Source organism: Chelonoidis abingdonii, chromosome 1 (assembly GCF_003597395.2).
Source record: "Chelonoidis abingdonii isolate Lonesome George chromosome 1, CheloAbing_2.0, whole genome shotgun sequence".
In the NCBI taxonomy this organism is placed as follows: Eukaryota; Metazoa; Chordata; order Testudines; family Testudinidae; genus Chelonoidis; species Chelonoidis abingdonii.
This window is the reverse complement of record NC_133769.1, coordinates 118,913,098-118,939,680: the sequence shown is the minus strand read 5'-3', so window position 1 is coordinate 118,939,680 and position 26,583 is coordinate 118,913,098. Positions and strand designations below refer to the sequence as shown.

The window sequence follows — 26,583 nt, the reverse complement described above, 5'->3', positions numbered from 1 at the left end:
TTCCTATTCTTATTCATTCTCAGGACCACAGGTCTATGACACTGGGGTTTTCATACCACTATCCACACAATATAGTGAGGGAACAATATACAGTTATGTACAGATGTGAAAAGAGTTACTGGGATACTATAGTGAGACGCACTCATCTACTAAAGGCAGCATCAGATAATGACTGAAGTCCAGCCTCCAGAATTTTGAAGGTGGTATGAACGGTCGAGAAGATGCCCGCTTTACAGATTTTCTTGTATGACGTATGTTATCTTTCTGCCAATGAAGCTGCTACAGCTCTGAGGGAATGAACTCTGATATTGGAAGATGGAGTTACACTTTTTGACTTGTATGCTTCTTGGATACAAAACTTCAGCCACCCGGAAATAGAGGATTTTGAAACCGTCTTTCCCTTTGACACTAGATCATAAAGCACAAAGACTTTGTCCTTCTGCCCTGAGCTGTGTGGTGAACACGTTCTTTGAGAGCTTAGAAGAAATCTAGAATATGCCAGTTTCTTTTTAGAGTGTGAGGGAACTGGGCAAAAGGATAGCAGAATAATGTCCAGTGCTCTACGGAGTCTGGAGTTAATCTTTAGTATGAAAGGCATGGTCGGATCTGAGTACCACTCTACCCTTATGGAATGTAGTGCTGAGGTTCCAGGAAAAGAGCTTCCGTCTCAGGGGCACCCTGCAAACAGACAAGATTGCTATCAAAAAGGCCACCTTAGTGGTTAGAAAGTAATGAGACAGCTTCATGAGTGGTTCAAACTGAGGGTCTGTAATGGCACTGAGAACCAGGTAAGAGCCCATAAAGACACTTCATGCACTTCAGGAGGATGTAGAATAGATGCTGCTCTCATAAGAAAAAGGCTCGATATCTGGGTATGATGAAATTCACTACTTGTTTATTGCACTAAGGATTTTTGACAAAGCAGTGACTTGACCTTCAGTGTCTGCAGCTGCCAGGCCTAGCCTGAGTTCATTGTCACGAAATCTGAGAATCTGTGGTACCAATGCAAAGGCAGGGCTGAGACCTTTGTCCTGGTACCAACGGGTAAATCTCAACCAGACTCTGGAATATGCTGAATTAGTTGATTTACTTCTGGAAGCCACTCTTACGGGTAAAAATCTCTTCCAGTTAGAAATGACAAGTTCCTGACCACTAGGGAAAAAGGCACATTTACCTTTGGTAATGGTGCCAGGATACGTTTTGCCTGGTGCATACTGAGGAACCTTTGACCTTATAAAATGGAGACCAGAGGGAAGTGTGAGGTAGAAAGAAAAATGGTGGGGCCAAGAGGTCCATTACTGCCTTGCAATTTTCCAATCTGGGCTGCTGTCCCTCTCATCCTTCCCTAGCCATTTGCTCGGGGAAGGAGGTGGAAGCACGGCATGGCAACCTGTAACAGAAGCTGGGAGCAATAAACAGAACCATTAGGGCCTGGAGACTCACAGAGGCAGCTGGTAATGACAGCTCAATCGTTTGGACATGGTGATCTGCAGTGGCAGCTGAGGGGGGCAGCCTGATGCTTTCCCAATCTTTAGGAGCAGCAGGAAAATCCCTGTTCCACACTCACATACTCACAGGGGATCTGGGGAGGGATTTATAACTATGGGTCATCTGAGACATCTGCAGACCTCGTAAGTGTAGTTTACGATACTCAAAATACGCAGTACACTTTTGCTCAATGTCTGTCCTCTGGCGTGCTGTAGAGTGGAGGGAAGGATTGGGCCTGAGCTCCCCTTGCCAGGCTCTCCTTGTTCTGTCTCTGGATCCTTGTCAGTAGCTTCCTGCTGTTCCACCAGTTGCAGGGAGGTGCCAGGGAGCTGCTCTGTCGTTAACAGACATGGCTGTGAGCAGAGGCTCCAGAGGCTGGGCAGGACACTTCCCCGGCCCGTTGATATTGTGCTTCAACCTACACTCCACCCATGTTTTGTGAGGGAGGGAGGAGAGCTGCCACTTGCTGGTCCTGGAATCACTGCAAGCCTGTACCAGACCCAGGGGATTTTGCTGCTGAGGTGCTGTCACTGTTTGCTGGGAGCTCTCCTGCTTGGGGAAGGAGGCTGCAAGAAACCCCGCCCCTGCTTGAGGATTTGACGGGGGCCTGGGTCTCCACAGAGCAGGCACAAATCTCCATGCAGGCACAAAATCAGCAAGGGAAGTGCAGGAGTCAGAGTGTCTGCTTTCTCTCTCTTTTTAGCCTTCTCTGCCATGCTGCACTTTGGATGGGTGAGCAGGGGCACAGAGGAGAAGGGCACTCTTCTCTGCCAATAAAGGCAGACCCAAACAACCTGCAGTTTTTAAGGCCTTTTTTCCCTCTTCTTCTTCAAGTTTGCTCTGCAGTACAGAGGAGCTGGTCTGCATGCCTACAGCTAGACAAGTAGACAAAATCTGGCGCTCTCTCAGAGGTGGAGCCACACCTACCCATATCTCTGATGGACAGGTCTGGCCTGCCTCCAAGGCTGCATACAGCAGAGTACCTCATGTCATGGATCTGCAGGCCTCATTATGAATAAGAATGGCTACAGAGGTGGCAAGCTACATCAAACACACAGCCAGCCTACACAAAAACACACTCCTCTTACCCCTTCTTCCTTCTACTGTCAGGTTTGTTTCTTCCACCTGTTGCATCTTGTCATTAACCAAGGCCTAATCTACACAGAGAAGTTGTATTTATTTAACTAACATCATTTTTCAGACTGATGCAGTTAAATCGGTGCCATCCACATACGCACACTCAAACCAATTTAAGTGTGCCTTACATATTGACATTAAACTACAGTGTAATCTCCTAAATGAAGTTATAGAAACTCCAATGCTTGAGACATTTACAACCAAACTGGACAAAACACTGAAAAGTATACTTAGAGAGCAATCCTGCATTGGCTAATGGGGATTACATGAGATGGCCAGATTGTTCCTTTCTACTTCTAATTCTAATTGAAGAAATAGAAATCACCTGATACCATAAATCAACAATCAGGATTATACACCACTGTTACGGTTATTACGGTTATTCTGATAGAATCAGTATATGTGGTTTCAGATGCTTTCTGATCAGCCTACTCTCCATCTCAGATTCATTCAGGGAGGGCAAGCGCCAGTTTGGCTCAGTGGGTGGGCACTACCCATCAAGTCAGCTGCTTACAGATTCAGATTCTGCGCCATGTTCAGTGCCAACCCAGTAATACAGTGGAACCCACTCAGTTACCTACCACCAGCAGCAAGATTGCCTCATGTCCAGAATTATGCTCTGCTCTCAGTTCAAGTTCACAGGAATTCAGTGAAAGAAAGCTGAGACTTCAGTTTTGCTTCTTTATAAATGAAGCTTCACTCTTTGGGCAGACAGCATATTGCTTTGCTGTTGGAGGGAGATCTTCCAAAGGATGATACTTTACAGAAGTCTTTTCTGCTAATTTTTAAGGGCTATCCAGGTGGATGTTAACAAAAAAGTGCCTTTGGATCTTTAAACATCAAGGAGAATACCTCAAAGTCCTGGCCAACACACCAACAACCTATCATTCTGATGTCACAGGCCAAGTATTAGCTATTCCTAAGAAGAGAACAGTTGCTATATTTGACTCTCTACTCCTAATACCCAACTCATTCCAAGATAAAGCTCCTTGCCATTTTTCAAATAATTTAGCACAATGAAACAGTTATGACGTTGCAAACACTTACTGTGACATTTCTAAATTAATCAGGCAAAGGGCAGAGTATAAAGAACACACAAATATCCAGATCACTAACAATGAAGAGAAACAATACACAGAGTACAAGACAGGTGTGTGGGTTCAGGGTAAAAGATAATTTTTTTTTTTTTAAAAAGAAGAATTTGCCTAAGAGTGGGGTGTGTGAATATTAACGACGTGTGATTTAAGCAGGGGCTGAAGTATAAGAGAAATGGGACTCCCTTGCACTTATTGAGCAATCAGGCCTGGACATCGGTGACTGCAGATCATTTCTATAGCATCATTCTGAAGCTGTGTAACATCCCTGTGACTATGTTAATTAACTCCCTTGCAAAAGGGCTTAAACCATGGAGCAAGATTACTCACGTGATGTCCCTGCGCTGATAGCAACCCTGAAGGAGGCAGGCAATCAGGTCACTGATAAACTCCACATCATCCCTGTGAAGAGCAGCTTCCAGTTCCTATTGAGAAGGGAAGAGAGAGAAACAAAGATCAAATTCCTTAAAATACTCCCTTGGCAAACCAAGAGCAGGAAGCCTCAGATGGCCTAACTGACGCGTACTGTACCCGAGGGAGTGCCATCCTCTGGACTAGCCAGGCCGTTCCCCTGCAGCCACCGCTACAATCACAACTGAACTTGTATATTTATTTTTCTGTAGAAGTTTCATTCTTCCACACCAAATTCCACTATAATCAATCCTCATTACTTTTTCCTTGCAAGGACTCACAAGTAAACTTTGAAAAGGTTTTACCCCACACCTACTAGCATCAGCCCATGCCATCTGTCCAGAAGCAGATATGGAAGATGGGGTGTCCCTGTTCCAGTGAGGTTGAGGCACTGCAACCTAGTAAGTAGCACAAAGCCTCTCCCATCGAGGAGGATGGGAGGCAGGAAGGCAGAAATTGAACAATTTAATTCTGTTGCCTGCATTTCCTCCTTAACCAGGGGTGAGCTCATTTAAAACACTTGTTCAGGAACACAGTCTGAAAATGCCACTCACCCAGGATGAGCAGCAATTTCAGATAGGTAAGCAGCGAAAGGAGAAAGCATGGTAAGAGGGACAGAGGCCACAGATGGAGTTGCTGCTTCTTTCCCTGAAGGGAAGCAGGGATTTTGCTCTCAAAACTTTTTTTAAAAGAGAAAAGTTGCTGTCAGACCACATGATCTGTCCCCAAACTCCCTTTGCTTGAAAGAACGGTGGAAAATAGCATGGCTTATTTCAGTACAAAGGAGTTCACTTAGAATGTGTAATACAGGAAGTGACCTACAAAAAGGATAAACTTCTTAAACAGTGATTAATACAAATCTTGTACACACAGAGAATGTATTGGTAATTTTATTTCTGCTGGTAATTCACAGATATATATTTAGTCAATAAGGCTAAAAGTTTATGCAATAATCAAAAATATTTAATTTTAGTTCAAACACTTCACAACAAGATGACACGAAGCAATCTGCTTTCCATTAATAACTATTGAGAGTGCACAGCAAGAGTTAATAGAATAAAATTTAGTATGGATAGATAGCCTAGTCATAAGACACTATTCTTTTATGGTTTTGGTGTATACAATGGACTGAACACAGATTCATGGCTGGATGTTGCCAACACATTATTAAATAAATGGTTAGAGAATAAAGAAAAAATGTTTTTCTCATTATTTATTAAAGTGCCAAGAACTCTTTGATTAGATTCCTGCTATTACAACAATAAAATTATTGGTAACAGATTAAAATGATTAAATGCTGTTTTGTGTTTGTAAACAGAGCTCACCATATCCCTCATGAGGGAGATAAATACATTTTACAAATAGGGAAACTGAGGCACAGAGTAAGTGACTTCCCTATGGCCACACTGAACATTAGTGGCAGAATGGAATAGAGTCCTAGAAGTTACTTGTTTCCTACTCTAACCACTAGACAATACTGACGATAATTAAAAGATTTTATGTCCCATGGTCATGCCTCCCATCACCTGCATGAGGTAATGTTATATCTATATTAATAGCAACCAAAAGTTACATAAAAATTTGTTTGGTAAATGGTCAACATTCTGGCGCTATCTACCTTCTGCAAAGCTTAAAGGGTTACGGATTCCAGTAAAATGTGCTTAGGGAAAAAAAGGTAAGCAGTGTGACAAGACATCTGCCCATTCAGATAACTCATCACATACAAAGTCCAGCTCACGGAGAATGTAGTGTTAGGACACAGGAAGAAAGGACACCCATGAGATTACTCCATTTAGGGCATACACCCCCCAAAACACCCTTGTCCATGGGGCACTTACTTTTGTGCATTAAAGCAGTCACTCAGCATTCTGTCTTTGCCAGGATGTGGGAGCCTTTTGTAACAAGGTATATACAAATTGTTTCCCCTGAGCCTTTTCGATATGCTGTTTGACTAACCCTCATCAAACAGTGGAAACAATCCACTAAGATAGCCTAGTATCTACTGTGATTGTTTTCAAAGTATAGGGCGGTGGGGGCAGAAAACTTCTGACCTTTACACAGTCAGAGTTCACCAGTCACTAGTGAAGATGCAATGTGCATTCTATAAGGCGTTGGCAAAGTGCTGTTGAAGGAGGATGACACACATATGAGGAATCAGACCAAACAGGACTGTAATGGTATCAACCTATTTTTCAAAACAAAAAGGTAGGGCACTCCTAACGTTACCTTATCAGGTATGTCCCAATCACTTTGCAACAAGTGGAGGAAAAAGGACAACTGGGCTTTAAAGCATTTCTAAAGCTGCAACACAAACTCTTCACCAGAACTAAAACGGAAGTGGGACTAGGGAAGGAGGAAACTCAGCTGAGTTCTCATCTTCCAGAAGTTCAGCATCTCCAACTCTTGAGATCACTCCCCTCCACCCACACCAAATTTTAGGGAAGAGCAAGAAGAGCGGTTAGTCAGTCTCAGTGTCAGCCCAACAATGTTTGACAGACCCAAACTGCTCTTGTGATCTTTTTGGTATCTGTTTAAAAAAGATAATGACTTGTAATCTTTCCAATAGGGATCTCTCTTTCTAGTGCTGCGTGGGTGATGCAATGTGAACAGTCAGGCACGAACAGGGTTTTTAGTTTAATTCCTGCCGAGTGGTCCACTGACTGGTCTGTTTAATTTAATGTCATTTTTCTCCAGCCAGGCAAGATTTTAACCTAAAAGGCTAATCCTGCAATTCTTCCACGTGCATAACTGTCACTGTAGTCAAGGGGAGTTGTGGGGATGGACGCACGGCAGGATCACCACGCCCTGAAAGGGACTAAGCAGAGCGCAGTTCTAATGTTTCAGTCCGAGAACAAAGAATTAGCATGATACTCTTAATATGTTTTCATCTACTCCATTAACCTAGATCTTGTATGAAGAGAGAAAGAACGTTTTTAAACTTCAATCCGAACAAGGGAAAATACAGCTAGGATGATAGCTAGTGCAGTGTTTAAGCAGGAGACAATAAAATGATACAGCAGGGAATTACAGTACTTCAAGAAACTCTCACTGGAAAGACAAGGTTGTCACTAACTTTACCCCTCAGTGCTCTGTCCCAGAGCTCAGTCCTGGGATAGGGCAATAAGTGACTCTCTCTCCTCACCACCCTCCCTCAACCCTTTGTTTTTCCCTTTTCTCTTTGAGCACTGAGCTGTGAGCACAGAAATCTGAACCTTGCCAAAATGCTTTGGGGACAGAACAGAAAGGAAACAGAAGAGGTAGCAAATCAGCAGAGGGGGGACCCAGTTCCTCCTCCTCCTCTGTAGTTTCAGAGAGCAACGGACAGGAGAAAAGCAGGATTCTCCCCCTCTCCAGCTGGCGTCACAGCTCATTAGGGAAAAGCCTGTTTAACATCTTTCCCTTCCCCCAGCCCCATGACTAAATCCCTCTGTGTCATGCAATGGCTGTTGGGAAAAAGCACATTGCACAGAGCAAGGGTAACCACCTCACCAAGAAGCATTGGCCTGAAGCAGGGTTATCCCGGGGGAGGCGAGAGGGCAGAAATAGATCCCTCAGCACTAGCTGGGAAATAGCTTGCAGTTCTGCTTTGAGAGATGTAGGTTGTCTGGCAGGCGAATACTTTGCCCTGCTTAGGAGTCACATTGCTCCCCACTTTTCCCCTTACTGACAACCCTGGGCAGGTATAATTAACCTTTTCAGTGCTCTATTGGAAGCCCTGAATGTCTGTGTGTGAAGTGAGGACTGTTAAGGAACTTTTATAAAACACATTCTGCCCTTGCTGCTGTGTCTTGTTGTTCTCAGTTTCTACCTCACTCCTTCCTTGAAGGGTCTGTAGGATACACATAGGTACAGGGGCCCTTCCAGTAACTAGAGTGTTACAGGTACAGCTCAAAGGCAACTGTGCCTGCAGAATCCCAAAAAAGCAGCTTTCAGTGTCCAGGTGAGGATAAAGCTGATCAATACATGCAGGTTACTGCTGGTGAATTCCAAAGAACAAAATAATGAAAATTAGTGTGCAGGTATTGCAGCAATGAATATCCTAAAAACTGTTATAAGTGTCAACTCAGAGATGATACAGAAACCAGCAACAATGCTTGTGTCCACTTATTTCTGATGAAAGGTCAATTCAAGGTAACAGTGACACTCCAGCTCTCTGGCACGCTCTCACTATGGACCACGGAGCACAACATTTGAGTGATTTTGCTTCAGAAGCCAGGTCCCAAACCAGCAGGCACTACAAGTTTAAGGACACAGAGAGCAGGTGCTCTGAGAAGCATGCAGACTGGTCTGATGAGGTAATGGGACAGAATTCTAATGCTATGTTTATGCTAGAGAACTCACCCGCCTGTAACTGAACTGGGTGACAGAATCAGTTTAGCACACAAGGTTAGCTATATCCATGCTCTCCACTGCAAATCAGTTTAATAACCCATGCTATTTTGTCCTGTGTTGACACCCTTGCTGTACTAAACTTTCAATGACAATGCCTTCTGGGTATCGATCCCACAGTTCCACACTTTCATCTACTCGGCACCTACAGTGTAGCTAAGACAGTGTAGTTTGAAACAGTTTTGCTTGAACCAGTTCTTGGACCTGCTGAAAAGTATCATCTACTCCAAACAGTCCATGGAACACATAAAAACCCGATGAAACACTTTGCATGTGTGGACATCAGGGGTTTAAAGAGCATTCCTGAGGATTAATCAAGTTCTTCAGAGTACGTTTCCTCATCTGAGACATAGCTTCAGTGCCCCTGAAAAAGACTGCAAGCTTTTCTCTGAAAAAAATTAATTGGTCAGAAGATAAAGGGCATGCCACATGGAGGGGTAAAGAAAGGGATACAGTTGTCCAGATTAGGCATAAAGATGGGGAGACCTGGAGTTGGTTTTTTATCACACTTCCAATCCACACTATTTATCCAAAGGTTCCCCAAGGCTGGCACATCTGCTTTACATCTCAGCCTGGCCATTCCCACTTCCTCCTCCCATTATTTAATCAGCTGTTCTCATAGCTGTGGAAAGAAGCAACCACCCTTATCTGGACACTGGAAGCAGACAGTACTAGCTTGCAATATGTGCCAGATATAAGAGCGTGACACCTCCTCCCACTTTAACTGCCCTGGACTCCAGAGCTTGGATTTACCCCTTCTCCTCAAATATCACCAGGGAAATCCCAGAGAATACCCATTCAATCCATTTTGGTAATGGGAGGAATCAACACAGGGAAAATGACCACAGGCTACAACAGATTCTGCCACTAACCTGCCCAGGATAGCTTGAGCCACAGACGAACAGCAACATGCTACTCATATTTGGGGGGGAATGACATCCACAAAGACCCGCTTCCACACTACCGCCAGAAGTAAACTAAGAAGAGACCATTCAAATTATTCAAACATCCCAGTTAAAGATTGTTGATTGGAAAACATCCAGCTATATCTGGATGAGCCCAAAGTGGCTGCCTGATCTGGTAATCCCAGCATGATGATACCCCACAGGGGAGGGGAATCCTGAGGCGGAGATAAGACGGTTACTCACCTTTGTAACTGTTGTTCTTCGAGATATGTTGCTCATATCCATTCCAGTTAGGTCTGCGCGCCACGCATGCACGCTCGTCGGAAGATTTTTACCCTAGCAACTCCGGTGGGTTGGCAGGGTCGCCCCCTGGAGTGGCACCACCATGCCGCTGGATATATACCCCTGCTGACCCGACTGCTCCTCAGTTCCTTCTTGCCGGCTACTCCAACAGCGGGGAAGGAGGGCAGGTGTGGAATGGATATGAGCAACACATCTAGAAGAACAACAGTTACAAAGGTGAGTAACCATCTTTTCTTCTTCGAGTGATTGCTCATATCCATTCCAGTTAGGTGATTCCCAAGCCTTACCTAGGCGGTGGGGTCGGAGCGAGATGTCACAGAGTGTAATGCTGCGGAGCCGAAGGCTGCGTCATCCCTAGACTGCTGAACCAGGGCATAGTGGGAGGCGAAGGTATGGACCGAGGACCAGGTAGGTGCGTGACAAATCTCATGAATGGGTACGTGAGCGAGGAAAGCAGCCAATGAGGCCTGAGCCCTGGCAGAGTGCGCAGTCATGTGGCTCGATGGAACATGAGCCAAGTCATAACAGGTGCGGATGCACGAAGTCACCCAGGAGCAAATCTGCTGCGAGGAAACGGGTAGGCCCTTGATACACTACGCCACCACAACGAAGAGTTGGGGGGTTCTGCGAAATGGTTTTGTTTGCTTGATATAAAAAGCGAGCGCTCTACGGACGTCTAGGGAGTGTAGCTGCTGCTCCCTGAGAGACGAATGTGGCTTTGGGAAGAAGACAGGTAGGAAGATCTCCTGGTTAACATGGAAGGCCAATACCACTTTGGGGAGAAAGGCCGGATGTGGTCACAACTGCACCTTGTCCCTGTGGAATACAGTATATGGGGGATCTACCGTGAGGGCCCGAAGCTCGGAGACTCGTCTCGCTGATGTGATGGCCACCAGGAAAGAGATTTTCCATGAGAAGTAGAGAAGGGAGCAAGTTGCTAACGGCTCGAATGGGGAGGACCTGAGTCTGGCAAGAACTAGGTTAAGGTCCCATGTTGGGGTAGGGTGGCGTACCTGGGGGTAGAGGCGCTCTAGGCCCTTAAGGAATCTAGACACCATCGGGTGTGAGAATACTGAGCGGCCATTCTCCCCTGGGTGGAAGGTAGAGATGGTCGCCAAATGGACCCTCAAAGATGATACCACTAGGCCCTGTTGTTTGAGAGACCAGAGGTAATCCAAGATGTTAGGGATGGAGACCTCGGTGGGAAGGAAGTTCCGCTCCAAGCAACAGCATGTGAAACTCTTCCACTTGGCCAAATACATCACTCTAGTGGAAGGCTTCCTGCTATCCAGGAGAACCTGTTGCACCAGGGCAGAGCAACACAGATCAGACTGGGTCAGCCACTCAGGAGCCATGCCATGAGGTGGAGGGACTGAAGGTCCGGGTGATGCAGTTTGCCGTGGTCCTGAGTGATCAGGTCCAGATGAAGAGGCAGGGGGACAGGGTCGGCTACTGATAGGTCTAGCAACATGGCGTACCAGTGTTGCCGAGGCCACGCGGGAGCTATCATGATTAAGCAGGCTTTGTCCCTGCGTACTTTTCAGTAGGACCCTGTGGATGAGCGGAAATGGTGGAAAGGCATAGAGCACGTCCATCGTCCACGGTACGAGGAAGGCATCCGCCACTGAACCCAGTGAGAGGCCTTGAAAGGAGCAGAACATCTGGCATTTCCTGTTCTCGTGGGACGCGAAGAGGTCTATCTGGGGAAACGCCCACCTCCGGAAGAGCGAAAGAGTAACGTCCGGGCAAAGTGACCATTCGTGGGAAAGGAAGGATCTGCTGAGGCGATCTGCCAGCGTGGTCCAAACTCCCGGGAGAGAGGATGCAATGAGGTGTATAGAGTGGGCTGTTCAAAAGTCCCAGAGTCGTAAGGCCTCTTGACACAGGGGCGAAGACCTCGCGCCTCCTTGGTTGTTTATATAGTGCATGGCCGTTGCGTTGTCGTGAATACTGACACACAATGGCCCTGTAAGTGCTGTTGGAACGTCTGGCAAGCGAGGCGAACCGCTCTCAGCTCCCGGACATTGATGCGCAGGGTCAGCTCTTGAGATGACCAAAGGCCCTGGGTGTGTAGGTGCCCAAGGTGAGCCCCCCAACCCAAGGATGATGCGTCCATCGTCAGGGACGCCGAGGGCTGGGGCGGATGGAACGGGAGCCCTGCACATACCATGGAGGGATCCAGCCACCACTCTAAGGAGTCTAGGACGGTCGGGGGAATGGTGACGACCATGTCCATACCATCCCTGTCTGGTCGGTATCGTGAGTTGAGACACGACTGGAGGGGCCGGAAGCGCAGTCTGGCTTATTTCATTACGAATGTACAGGCCGCCATGTGGCCCAGGACAGCGAGGCAAGTTCGTACCGAAGTCAACGGCGCCGCTCGCGGACTCTGGATGATGGCTACTATAGTCTGGAACCATGGCAGTGGTAGGCAGGCTCTGGCAAGATTGGAGTCCAGGGTGGCGCCAATAAATTCTATCCTCTGAGTGGAGATCAGAGTCGATTTTTCCACATTGATCATTAGGCCTAGATGTAGCAAAAAGTCCTTGGCAATGCGGACGTGACGGAGGACTCGCGCCTCGGAGGTCCCTCGGATGAGCCAGTCGTCTAGATACGGAAACACGTGTATCCGACTGCGGCAGAGGTGGGCGGCGACTACAGCCATACATTTGGTGAATACTCTTGGGGCTGTAGAGAGGCTGAACGGGAGGACCGCGAACTGAAAATGTTGGCGGTTGGCCACGAACCGGAGGAACCTCCTGTGAGGAGGGAAGATGGCTATGTGGAAGTAGGCATCTTTCATGTCGAGGGCGGCATACCAGTCTCCAGGATCCAGGGATGGCATAATGGTCCCCAGGGATACCATATGGAACTTCAACTTTATCATGTATCTATTGAGTTCCCGCAGATCGAGGATAGGTCTGAGACCTCCCTTTGCCTTGGGGATTAGGAAGTAGCGGGAGTAAAACCCTTTGCCCCATTCATGCTCCGGTACCTCCTCTATGGCTCCTTTGGCGAGGAGCGTTTGCACCTCCTGGAGGAGGAGTTGCTCATGAGATGGGTCCCTGAAGAGGGACGAGGGTGGAAGGGGGAGTTTGAAATAAATTGGAGGTGGTATCCAAATTCCAGCGTGCGTAAGACCCAGCGATCTGATGTTAGCTGGGACCACGCAGGGAGGAAAAAGGAAAGATGGTTGGAGAAAGGAGGGGACGGATCCTTTAAAGAAACTGGTACAACGCCCTCGGGCGCACCTTCAAAAGGAAGGTTTTGGCCCAGAGGAAGGCTTGGAGGAGCCTTGGTTTTGGCCCCCTTGGTTGCCCGATTGCCTTCGGCGACCGGTTCTGCCTCGCTGTCTGGCGAAGTCTTGCCTCTGCCGGGGCTGAGGGTAAGGGCGGTGCAGTTGGGGCCGGAAGGGCCTGCGCTGAGTCACTGGCATGTGCATGCCTAATGAGCGCATAATGACCCTGTTGTCTTTTAGGCTCTGCAGCCTAGGGTCAGTTTTATCCGAGAACAGCCCTTGGCCCTCAAAGGGAAGATCCTGAATAGTGTGTTGGAACTCCGGGGGGAGGCCGGAGACCTGCAGCCACGAGATACGCCGCATAGTCACGCCAGAGGCCAGAGTCCTGGCAGCTGAGACTGTGGCGTCCAGGGAAGCCTGGAGGGAAGTTTTTGCCACCTTCTTTCCTTCATGAGGATCGCCGAGAACTCCTGTTGTGCGTCCTGCAGAAGCAACTCCTTAAATTTGTCCGCTACTGCCCAGGTGTTACAACTATAGCGGCTAACGAGGGCTTGCTGATTGGACACGCGGAGTTGGAGTGCCCCTGCGGAATAGACTTTGCACCCTAGCAAGTCCATGCGTCTCGCGTCCTTTGATTTAGGGGCTGGAGCCTGCTGGCCATGGCGCTCCCTCTCGTTAACCGACTGGACAATGAGGGAGCAAAGAGGATGGTGGACATAGAGATATTCATAGCCCTTGGAGGGCACCATGTATTTACGCTCTACACCTCGCGCAGCAGGTGGGACAGAGGCTAGGGACTGCCAGATCTTAGTGGCATTGGCCTGTATGGTCCTAATGAAGGGAAGAGCCACTCTAGTGGGGGCATCTGATGACAAAATGTCCACCACTGGGTCCTGTACCTCCAGGACCTCATCGGCTTGCAAGTTCATATTTTGTGCAACATGCCTGAGGAGGTCTTGGTGGGCCCTGAGGTCAAATGGTGGAGGGCCAACGGATGAGGTTCCAGCTACAGCCTCGTCAGGGAAGGATGAAGAGGAGAGACCTGGAACAAGCGGGTCTGACGATGGCTCCTCCTGGTGGATTGTCTCTGTCTCCCTGGGGAGCTGGGAGTCCTGAGGCTGGGTCAACCCTTCCTCCATAGGAGGAGGAGGAGGGCGGGTGATCGTGGCTTCCGGCACCTGGTGTTCTGAGGTGGCCGAGTGCGATGGACCTGGGTGAGAGCCTTGGGCCTGACAGTACACCCAAGGCGTCCAGAAACCACCACTGTTGCAGACCATGATCTTGAGGCTGAGGCTCATGGAATAATGCAGCAGGCACGTCGGTGTTTGGGGCGTATGCACTATCTGCCTGAGAAGACACGGACGGGTGTCGGGACGGCCAGGGAGGAGCCGAGCGAGCCTGGTATGAGTCCTTCGCACTCGTCGCTGGAGATCTTCTCGGTGCCGGGGATCGGTACGGGAGTCATATCAGTGCCGAGAACAAGACTGGGATCTGCAACCAGCGTGGTGCCGGGAGGATGACCTGAATCTCAAAGGTCTGCGGCGGGACCAGCTGCGAGAGTCTCAGTGCCAGGAGCGGTGCCTAGAACCGGAGTGGTACCGAGAGTACCGGGCAGGACAAGAAGTGGATCTGTGCCGCGAGTACGACCGGTACCACCTAGGTGAGCGGTGCTGGGACTGCGAGCGGCGTCTAGACCGGGACCGTCCATAAGACCGCGAGCGGTGCTGGGATCTGGATCGAGATCGGTGCCGGCTTGCCGATTCCAGTGAAGGAGGTCTCATAGTGGCTGGCTTGCCTCTGGAATGTAGTACCCGCACCAGTGGTGCTGGGGGTTGAGGCAGGGCAGACTCAGTCATCGCTATAAGGTCCCTGGCTGAGGAGAATGTCTCCGGTGTGGAAGGAACCGTAAGCTCAACCACAGGCCTCGGCGGGGAGCTCTCAAGGACCGGACACGATGGCCCTCTCGGGACCGGAGTTGACAGTGCCATAGTCATTGGTGCCACAGCAGGAGTAGGTGCCGGGCGGTCTGAAAGAGGATGAGTCTGCGTCGAAGGTGTGGAGGAAGCGGAGGGCCTCCGATCAGGTCTCTGTGCCGGAGAAGGCCGGTGCCGAGGTGTCTTGGCGGAGCCGGCGTGGTCCGGTGCCGGAGGAGCGTTGTCAGCACTCGGTGCCGAGGACGGAGCGTTCAGGGCTGCCTCCATAAGGAGAGTCTTCAAGGGAAAGTCCCTCTCCTTTTTTGTCCGCAGCTTAAAAGCCTTACAAATGTGGCACTTATCTGAGATGTGCGATTCCCAGAGGCACTTTAGGCAAGAGTCATGGGGATCGCTCGTGGGCATCGGCTTTTTACAGGCTGAGCACGGTTTAAACCCTGGTGAACTGGGCATGGGCCCTGGCACCAGGTGCGGGGAAGGGCTAATGCCCAAACCCTGCTAAACTATGTACACTAACTATCTAATAACTATAAAACTAATTACACTATAGACTAAGTCAACTATGTACAACAAGATATCGAATGAACAAGGAGAAGATAGGGAAGTGGAGGACAGCTAAGCCGCGCTCCACTGTTCCAACGACCGACACGGGCGGTAAGAAGGAACTGAGGAGCAGTCGGGTCAGCAGGGGTATATATCCAGCGCCATAGCGGCGCCACTCCAGGGGGCGACCCTGCCGACCCACCGGAGTAGCTAGGGTAAAAATCTTCTGACGAGCGTGCACGCACGGCGTGCACACCTAACTGGAATGGATATGAGCAATCACTTGAAGAACTTGAGCTTGTTGCACAGGCAGCATACTTGGCCCTAAAGAGTGTTTTATGTTGCTATCAAGTCATACCATCCACCCAGCACCTAGCAGAGCTAACGGGCTCCAAAAAACCAGAGGCCCTCTTTGCCTGTGAAATTGAAACGAAGGGAAGAGAAAGGAGAAAAAATGAGATTCCTAGAGGTTATGTCACTCCAGGAACCCAGATGGCAGCGCACTGGATGTTTTGGTAAAGGGTAGAAGTCATGGAAAGAAATCTGGAAGGTTCCAGATCCTGATGGAATCTCTAGATCAGATTATTTTACATGTCATGGACAGTGGATGTCGATTTCCCAAATATTTGCCAGGAGATTCCACTCCTACTGCCTCAGTCACACAAAATGTTACTCTCTGGCTCCTGTGCCTTCATTTCACTGATGGGTGGCTTGGCAACACCATTCAGATTGGTATTTGTGCAGCACTCCTCCTGCCTGCCTCAGCTGCGGCTAAGCACCCCTTCCCAAACTGCTCAGTGTCCTTGCTTCCCTGCAGTCCTGTTGGCGAGCCCAGTCTATTACCCATTTTCAATAAGATGCTCAAGTGTTTTATGGCTTCCTGAGCTAAAAGCCCCCCTCCCCTCATTCTGTATTTGAACTGCCTCCAGGGCAAAGACAAAAGACAATGCCAGAGTTAAGTGTCAAACCCCCCGCCCTCCCCTTGCTGCCCTGACTCCTGGCAACAGGAACCTAATCGACAGCTCTCCTCAAGGAAACAGCTTCTTGGCACCTCATCCACTGGGGACTATTAACTCTGGAGGAGCCAGCATTCTATAGCCATCTCACAGGGAAAGAGGAAGAGGGTTAACAACAGGCAACAGTTCAGTGGCCCCAGCAGATAACATTTTGGCCTTACTGGCTCTTGTGTGCAGAGATGAGGGGTATAGGAAGGGTTGGAGCAAATTCTGCATGGGGAATAGTAATTCCTGATGCAAAGGGAAGGTGGCAGGAGGACAAAAACCTTCCTCCCTCTCTTTTGCTCTTCAAATCTGCTTCTAATGCTAGTGTGTTTTGAGACTTCTGAGTTTCTGCCCCTCTTCCACTTTTTATAAGTATACTTTGGAGTCTACGTGGAGTGCATTATAACAGAGGGCATGTTACAGTAGGGCTGAGCAGAGGTGTGAGATGACAGCCTAATACAAAAGAGATGCTTATAAACAGAAAAAAAGAGAGAGATTGTGGCATGACCTCCGCAATGGCCAGACAGACAAACCTGACAGCCACATCAACTGCCAATGGCAAAAACAAATCCCACCCGCTGCCTGTGAATCAGAGGCCTGATGGGAAAACCTTCATCTTCCTCTTCCCCACCAGACCCAATCCCGCCTCTAAAACAGATTCCGTGAACTGATTTTGAATACTGTTAAGTTCAACTTAACTAGATTTGAAAACGCTGAACACAACTTCAACACTGCTGTCCAGTGTCAATGGATTCAAAGCGTGTTTTTATTTAGGGGAGAATATGTTTGTGCAGGCTGGAATATTTAAACATGATTTGGCATGGCACCTCCTTAAAACTCTCCTTTGCTGTGAATCCTAAAAAAACCTCACCATGGTGAGGATGCTGGTGTGTTGAGAGCACTGCTTATCATGCTGGCCAATAGTGTCTCATTGTTCCGTTGTACTTCCTGTCTGTCTGCCTGCCTGCATCTGCTGTCTCTTGTCTTACATTGTAAGCGCTTTGGGGCTTTTGTTCTCTTTGTACAGCACCTAACACAATGAGATCCTGGTCCATGGCTTCAGTTCCTAGCGCTACAGTAATACAAATAACAGCAGCCCCCAATGTCTAGCTTAACAGTGCTTAAAATGTTCAACCCACGTGCCCCAAAGTTACGTATCAATAATGACAATAATGTACTCCTTCCCTGGGCTTCCACTGTGTCTTACCTGCTCTGTAAGCCATTTGGGGCAAGGTCCAGCTGTGTTTTGTATTTTATGCTTTGCACTGTGCAGTTTCAATCCTTAAAATAATAGGCTTAAAATTGGTGTTGATAACAGTTTCTTACCAGGGCTGCAGAACATTTGGAGCAGTGAAGTAACAAGCTAGTGGTTCCTGTTCAGTAATCAAATATTAGCACTATGCACTCCGATAATACCTTTCTCCAAAATTCTTTAACAAACATTTAATGAAGCTTCACAACACCCTTGTGAGGGAAGGTGGTAATATCTCCCATTTTACAGGTGGGGAACTGCCACAGAACAACTGACTTTAGCAAGGGCACACTTTATTCAGTGACATGGCTGATAAGATAACTCAAGAGTCTTGACTCCAGGTTCCTGTTCTAGCCAATGCATCACCTCTGTTTTTCAGCAATGTTGTTAGCAGACAAAGCACCTGGAGATCATGCTGTTTTCTCTCGCTAACAGATAGCTCCTCCCTTTCAAAATAATCCCTCTCTCCAGAGCAGATTATCTACACCGTTTATCCATATGTCAATTATGCTGATTGAAGAATAAGTATCAGCTTCTAAAATGGAACAGCACTGATCATGCTTCAAATAGGAGGGGGACAAAACATGCAGACTCCACCCACACATTTGTCTTCTGTAGTTGAAAATAACTCCAGCACTTCAGTAGGAGAGAAGACAAAGACCACGCGAATATCTGGAACAGCCTTATTTTGTACCTCATAGACATGGTACAATTTGTTGCCTAGAATTAATCTCTCCCATTAGTACCACTCATATCAGCTGCATTCACACCATTTGACACCAGCACCAACAGATAGCTTAAGCTCCAATTTTTTAATGGGATGGCAGATAACTTTATAACTAGGTTGGGCTCTCTAGGAGAGAGGGATGGAGGTCAGCAAAAGGCTAAGCAGATGCTAGGACTTTTCTGCAGTTAACACACTGCTGCATAAACCATGGAAAGGTTTTAAGCTCCAAAAAATTGAGACACACCCATCTGCAAACCACTAGCTGGATTTCACTTAGTAAAGGCAGCCTGTCCACACATGCTTCAATTTAATGTCCCCCTTCAGTGGCCATGTGGTTACAAATAGCTCAAAGCTCATAGCAACTATGTTTTACTGTAGCAAGGTGGTTACCTGCTCCTGCCCTACTGAGCTTGAAATAGCCCAGGAGAGGACTGTGGCTGGGGCAAGGAGCCTTGACTGATTGGGGAAAGTAGACTCAGCTGTGGCCATGCCCCAATCAGGCCCAGCTGGCCCCTATAAGAGGCTGTGAGCCAAAGCCCAGTAAATCTCCCTCTGCTCGGAGAGGGAGAAGGGCCTGGCTGCAAGGACCTAAGCAAGACACCTAGATTGGGAGCAGGGCCAGGGAAGGGCCAGAGGAGCTGGGAGCTCTGGCCTAGAAAGCCCCAGGCTGCAGGCCTGGCTATAGACCGAACAGGTGCAGAGTTGCACCGGGGCAGCCCGTGGGGAGGCAGAGGCAGCAGGTCCGAACCCCGTTGCCAGTGATGAGTGGCTTGCACTGCAGTCTGCCCCAATGAACAGGGGCTAGATGGAGACTGGGCAGTAACCAAGACAGAGGCAAAGAGGAGACAGTGGGTGAGGGTTCCCCTGGGAGGAGGAGACTCAGAACTGTGAGGTTACTGCCCGGGGGCAGCACCCAGTTAAAAGGGGACTGGGGTCCTGGGAGGGACACGGGGGCCAGCAGTGGTGGTGAGATACGAGTCTGAAGAGGGCGCTCTGGAGGCTGGATCCTAATTCCTGAAGACAACCAGCAGGAGGCGCCGCCAGGTGAGTCTCCACAGGCTTACATTTACATAGTGTTGTAAGATGACTGTGATCACATACTTATTAGGGAACAGCATCAGCACTGCTGTCTATACACTACTGCTTGATGCTATTCCCAGAAGCATCATCGGTTTAGATCCAGTGACTACAGTGCAGTGTGATAAATACAGAACGGCTGATCCTGTGATGTCACCATCTTCTACAGTAAGAGGCTTCCTGGGTATCTGCTGAGAGTCTGTTAAGCTTTTAAACCCATTGGCAATGTGGTGAACAGGCTGTAGCTCCAAAGCCAAAAGGCTTGAGGTAATAACCTGATTTCAAAACGCCTCCTCTCCAGCCAGAGGATGAGATCAGGACATGAATGTTCTCCATTTTAGGTCGGGCTGTAGTGCTCATCTGCCCAGCATGTGGCTAGGGGACAGAGAAAGAATGGGCACCAATACCTGAAGTGGATTATTTGGCTAAAATTTCTGTAAAGGTTTAAAGTCCTAGTTGAAATAGTAACTTTCTAGAGGGATTTGCATGGTTCATTGCATATTTAGACTAAACAATATGTCTATTCATGCCAACTTTCACTTTTCTCATTTCCTCGTTGTAAAAGTGTCAGCTAAAGTTTGCAATTTGCCATCATTCCTGTCTGAGAGATGATACAACAGCAGCCATATTAGCCGAGCAGTGGTTTGGAACACTACCACCATGAAAGCTCTACATAGAGGAAGAGCACCTCTACCACTCACCCACCTCCTACATGATCACACACAGGGATATTGTATTACCACTTGACGAGGATCCATCTTCTTGTGTACTGGGACAAAAAAGATTTAGAGAACACCTTCCTAAGAATTAAGGAGATTGCATTAGCCCAGTTTCCAGGATTGTGGCTCTATTGTCCATCTTCAACCACAGCAATAGTCCAACTCTTCTATTTGGGGACAAGGTTCCCCCACCACCCTGCACTTCCCCAGAAAGAAAGCAGGATGCAATGCTAAAGGAAACCACACCAAGATATAAAATGGTTTAAAGCCTTGCATTTCCTTTAATTTCATCTTTCCAGCAGCCATTCTAATTCCCTGTCAGCTGCTATCCCCCACTACTTCCAGTGAGGTCAGATCTAAATACCTACCACAAATAAACATAGCCTGTGATTCAACAGGGCGATTGGTCTTCTTATAGTGCTAGCAACATCAAAAGTAAGGATAATACTTACTCTGGGTAAAAGCAGGGAGAAGCCACAGGTCTCTGTTTGAAGCTGAACAGACTGAAACTATGGAGTTTATAAAGCTCGCTGTCAGTATGCCCTGGGCCCCATCTAATTCCATGATTGCATAGCATTTCCTCTTGCCACAAAATTTTACTCCAAAATCCAAACTGCATTTCAAAAATCTTTTTTGGTTTTAGCAAATAAAAGGTTGAAAAGGTGAAATGAGAATAAATCAATGCAGTGTTGTTATCCTGCGTATGTAGGCAGCCTGAAACAATCACGCTGAGAAATGTAAACTGCCTTTCTCAATGGGGTTAGTCTGAAGCCTAAAGAGGACATTTGAAGACAAACATTGTAAACTAGCTCATTGCTGATCATTTAGCAGAAACCTCCAGCTAATGTGCCTCTTTCACAGTCCCAAACTGCTTTCCATCTGTTCAAAGTGGCAAAAATCACAGCCCTATCCCCTATTTAGCGGCCAGAAGCACCAGCTTTGCCCCAGACAACGTCCACAATGGAGTTATACGTTAATACAAAAACTGTGGTCTTATAATAAAAGCTGGGGGAAATGTATCACATCAGTACAGTAGTGTCTATGTATTTTGATGTCAAATTAAATTTGACATCAAAATACATAGACACTACTGTATTGATATGATACATGGACTAGTGGTCAGTCTTGTCAATGGAAAGGGCATAGGGAGAAGGCCAGATATTGGAACACTGGTGTGAGAGGTCTAATGTGAGATCTTAATGCAAATGTATCTCAGTTACTTTTGATGGTGCCTGTCCCTGTAGAATTCAAGCCATTAAAATTAATCTAAGGAGAAGTTACCTTTTCAAATACTCACAGCACAGCCTTCAACTCCATGTCAAAATGTCATCAGACCCATGCAAAGGCACCCCCATGTTTTTAAAGCCTGGTTAGAAACTGAATGTATCTGTCCCTCAGTGATTGCACACTAACATTCTCAGGCTGGCCTCTCAATCCCAGTTGGAATTCCACACTTCCTCCGCTCTCCTGCTGAACACACAGTTCTGCCCTACTCCACTGAGCAGTCATCTTCCACAGGATGCTAGTAAAAAAAAAAAAAAAAAAAAAACAACCAACCAAATAGGACTCAACGTGTTGCCTAGTGACCAAGACGGCTGCTTTCACCACTCAGAGCAGCTGAGAAAAGAACCAGGAACCTCAGCAGGAATTCACATTCCACTAGTTACAGCTGGGGAGAAGAGTCTGGTTAGAAGACAAAATCATGGGGGCAGGTTTTAAACTGTTAAATTAAGACAAAAACCCAATTTTAGGCCTAAGGTCCTGGAATGCTTTGTGACTCACTGTGAGTAACTTGACATTACTACAATTACATCAGTGCAAACAACTCAGAGTAACATCTCTTGGTCAGACATGACAATGAACTAGCCAGAGCTACCTCCAGAGCTGGGGCAGATAGTTTACTCTGGTGTTCACTAAGGAGAGTGAAATGGAGCTCATCTCGTAAGTCATCAGGAGTCAGACACTCCACAGTTGAACCTAGGCCTGAGGTACTGTTCTATGTAACAACAATGGTAAAGTGTTTACCAGCTCCATCTCTTTCTCCTTTATCTTGCTAGTGCATAGACTGGATATTTTTCTCAGATATATTCTATACAAAAGCCATTCTGTGTAGTGGTTAAATGAACAAAGATTTACATAGAACTTGTCCTCAGTTATTTGCTGATTGCTAGCTGGAAACCTTCCCTCAACCGTACACAGTTTTCTCCATTTCTCAGAAATGACGGACTAAGGAGACTCCTAGCAGAGGAAACATTAAACTGGTGGCAACAGACCTTGGAGGTGGAACACAGCAAGGACTTATTGTGACTTGCATCAAGGCCAGGGTCTTTGAAATAGCTTTATTTTGTCAGAACAGAAATTAGATTCCTCACTAGATACAGCACCAAGGTTAATATCAGGTTTATTAAACCTTTTCTGCATATACAGCTTTTTGAAAAGAATGATCTTGTGGTTAAATCACAGGTCTGAGGATGAGGAAACTCAATTTCTATTCCTCATTTCGTTACAGACTGCTTGTGTGACACTGGGCAAGTCAATTCAATATTATGCTTTGGTCTCCCACATCTACAGAACAGAGAGAGCACCTAAACCTCCTATCAGGTTTAATATAACAAGAATCTCACTGGATACTTTACAGACCTCTGTGATAGGATCTTGTCTAAGGAGGCTTGTCTCTTCAAAAAGTCTCCTAACGGTGCATCTCAACTGGTACTAGCAACAGTGGGAGTTGCCAGGATACTCAGGGCACAAGTATTTGCATCACATTGTCTAATCCCGCTCCAAGCAGTTCTAGATGACACAGTGGTAAATATGCTTGTGTCCCGTGTACACTAACACTTCCACTGTTGCTACCACAAATGGGGCTGATCCACAAATAGTGAACTAGAAGGGAGATTTTAAGGAAAATGTCAGTTTAGACAAGATTATAATCAATAGATCTCCTTTGCATGGTGCCTTCTCTCTACGAGTCGAATATCAGTGCCCTAAAGGATCCCTGATTTTCAGGGTTTAAAATAGAGAGAGAGGCCAAAATAACAAACAAACAAGGCAAAACATAACATTCAGGGTGTGGAACAGCCGCCATAGCTTTGCTTCACAGAATAAGTACATTTTAAAGAAGTTTCTGCTCTGGAAACCAATACTGGCTCCAGCATAAGGGTTTTTCTCAGAACCCAAACACCATATTCACAACTACCATTTATATTTCTTAGATGTGACTAATGGAACCACTAAGATGTGTACACAACAGACCTGAAGAACTGATATCATCACAATTATCTTTGTCTTCTCTTCCCCCTTTATTACTGCATACATTCCATCTTGTTTAAAATTATATTGTAAGTTCTATGGGGAAGGGACTGGATCTTGTGTGTTCTGTAACATGCCCAGCACACTTTCATGAACGGTACAAATAATGAAAAAAACAACATAGCTCTAGGAGAAGAAGGCCCCCTATCTCTGTGCAAATTCTTCAGATATCCTCGTGTTTTTGTACTACTTATAGCCATGCTGTTGCCATAAGCATTACCAGCCCTCCATACTGTGATACATATTGAGCCTGTACCAAAAGGTATCCCACAAAAACTGCCAAGGATCCAATACTGCCCACTTCCAGAGTTGGGATTTACCAACAGTTTGATTATGACATTCATATGTTCCTACTTGAGCAACTCATCTATGGATTAAAGGCGCCTGAATATCATCTTCGTTGGTAGGCACAATAGTATTTGTTGCAAACCAAGCATAAGATTTTTTTTTTTTTAAGCCACACACCATACTCAAAGACTGTTTTCAACTCGTTCTCTCCTAGCACACAGCAGATCCCAGAGGTCATTTCAGCTGAGTAACCTCTGAACCACATCCACCCCAATCAAAAGAGCCTCCACTCAAGAGACTGTTAGCTCTGCCCATTCTAGGGTTACTCGCACAGAAGGAAGTTATCAAACCACAACAACCAAGCTTCATTTTCCCCTCAAATAAACCGCCAGCACAGAGTAAATTCTCAGCTGAACGACAGCAGAATTCCACCAAGGCCAGGCGTGGGTCATTGACTTTCTGCACTTTCCAGAAACATAAGTTCCTTATGCAGGGCCAGAGCTCAAGGGAACTTGTTTAACATTGCATTAAAAGCATTTCAAAAGTGCAGCCACATTGATTTCTAGCCAAGCTGCAAAGCTGGGCCTGGAATCAAAGCCAGCTTGTCCCACCTGCCTCACGGACTGAAAGGGGCATGTTTCCAATGTGCCAGTCTGATTTCCAGGTGAAAGGGAGCATATAAGGAGATAAAAGGCACAAAAAAGGAGACCAGTTCTTTGTTCTAGCAGCATTTCTGAAGGAGCTGGAATATAGCCTAGTCCACTGCATTCATCTTTTAGAACGAGTATCTGACTTTTCTGGCACAACGTGCTTATCTGCACAAATGCTAATACTCACCATTGGCTATATACAATGTCAAATGGCTAAGAGCTCTAAAAGACAAGCTCACACAATGGCAAAAAGCAGGAGTCCTAAATACTGGAAGGGGACAGAATGGGCCACTGAATTCAAGGTAATTTAGTATGATCTTATTCCCAGAATAAAAACTATTTATGGTGGAGTTAAAGTTGAGAGTAAGTAAGTGGAAAAAAACAAAAAAAAAAAAACCAACCCCAACCATTACTTGGAGGTTGTAATTATCCCAAAACCCAAGCATTATATTATAATATAAAGCCAGGAAAATGGGAGTTAAGGTTACACTTTAAATAAATCCCAACATGGTAAACTGTGGAAATGCACATCCAAACTTCTCAACTCTACCCTGTAGTGAGGTCATACAATAACTATACGATTATGAATAAGGCACATTTTAGTGTCTGTAATCCCTGAGTAGATTAAACTGATTTTTAACAAAAATTTATATTTCCATATTCCCTGCCACATGGTATCATTGGTAAATGACTGGTTTTGCTACCTTTCAAACATATCAGCCCCACCTAAGAGCACCCTGAGCTAGCCCTGTAGCCTATTTAACCATAACCATTCGATACAACAATCTTTTAATAAACCTGACTTAATTCAACCTAACTTCTCCAACTATAGTCTATGCACAAGAATTCAGAATTTTAAGTACACCTCTACACCGATAGAACATTGTCCTCGGGAGCCAAAAAATTCTTACCGCATTATAGGTGAAACCACGTTATATTGAACTTGCTTTGATCCACCGGAGTGCGCAGCGCAGCCCTGCCCCACCCTCCTCCCCCCCGGAGCACTGCTTTACCGCATTATATCCAAATTTGTGTTATATTGGGGGTAGAGGTGTATATGGGAAATTTTAAGTGTTTGAGTTATTCCATTATTAAAGACATCTGGACAAAGAAAAGACTGGCAGATATTAAATTTCTGAAATGACCCAGGGTTGCATTTTTTGTATTATTCATTTTTACTTAAGTTAGTTATTAATTAAATTTTACCTAACAGATTTACTTAATAAATTCTTAGAAAATTAATTCTTTACTCAAGAAGCCGGGGAGGTTATGCTATATTTTACATACATCACAGAGACACTGAATACCTGCTTTATGTGGAGAATGGAACTCAACTTTAACTATGGAGCCACAATAAGCACTTCCATAATAAGTGTGGCTAAAACAATGGCCATCTCCAAACTGCAGATTACAGTGTAACTAAACTTGTTGGTTCCAAAGGAGCAGTGGAGGAAGTGCATTAAGCTCATCTCTCCACATTTATAAGCTGCTATAGAACACTAAGAATCCATGCTTGAGCTGCGACTAGACAAAGTTCAAGTCAAGTTTTTGTTTTTTTAAATGGGTGCATAAAATTAGGCTCCAAAGTCCATCTTGAGGCATGTAAATGATTTTTCAAAAATTTGGAGCCCCAGCAGTTTCCTCTTAGTTCAAGCTACTGGGTACTCCACATACTCCTTAATGTAGACAGGGCCTAAATAAGATGATGTATGTGAGAGGAGAGAAGAGAAGCGGATCTAACGAAGTAATCTGTATTTGCAGTTTTTAGGTTTGACAAGTCTTGTATAGTTCCAGGATTTTTTTTTCCTTTCAAATATGTTTCTTACTTTTTCTTTTTCTTTTTCTTTTTTTTTTTTTGGTACAGTAGGTAAGAGAAAGGGGGAGGATGATTAGTGGTGAAAGGCTTGTTGGAGGGAGTCTTTAGCAGGAATTTGAAGAGTGAGGTGGTTAAGAACGCCAAAGGAGGGAGGCTGTTCCAGGTGTAGGGGGAAAATGAATAAAGGAGCAGATATGTGTGGGGGAAAAAAGGAGATTCCTGTGAAAGGAGAGTAGCTGGCAGAGTACAGAGCACCAACACGGGTATAGGAGAAAAGGCCAGCTGACATGTAGCCAGGGTAGCAC

General features: G+C 46.3%; 1 protein-coding gene across 1 annotated transcript in view; it reads right to left on the bottom strand.

The window, feature by feature from the left end:
• CECR2 (CECR2 histone acetyl-lysine reader) overlaps positions 1-26,583 on the bottom strand; it is a 149,241-nt gene that overhangs the window by 73,323 nt on the left and 49,335 nt on the right. The window contains exon 2 of the mRNA XM_075069260.1: positions 4,050-4,144. The gene's annotated coding sequence lies outside the window, so the exon portion shown is untranslated. The remainder of the gene's footprint in view (positions 1-4,049; positions 4,145-26,583) is intronic.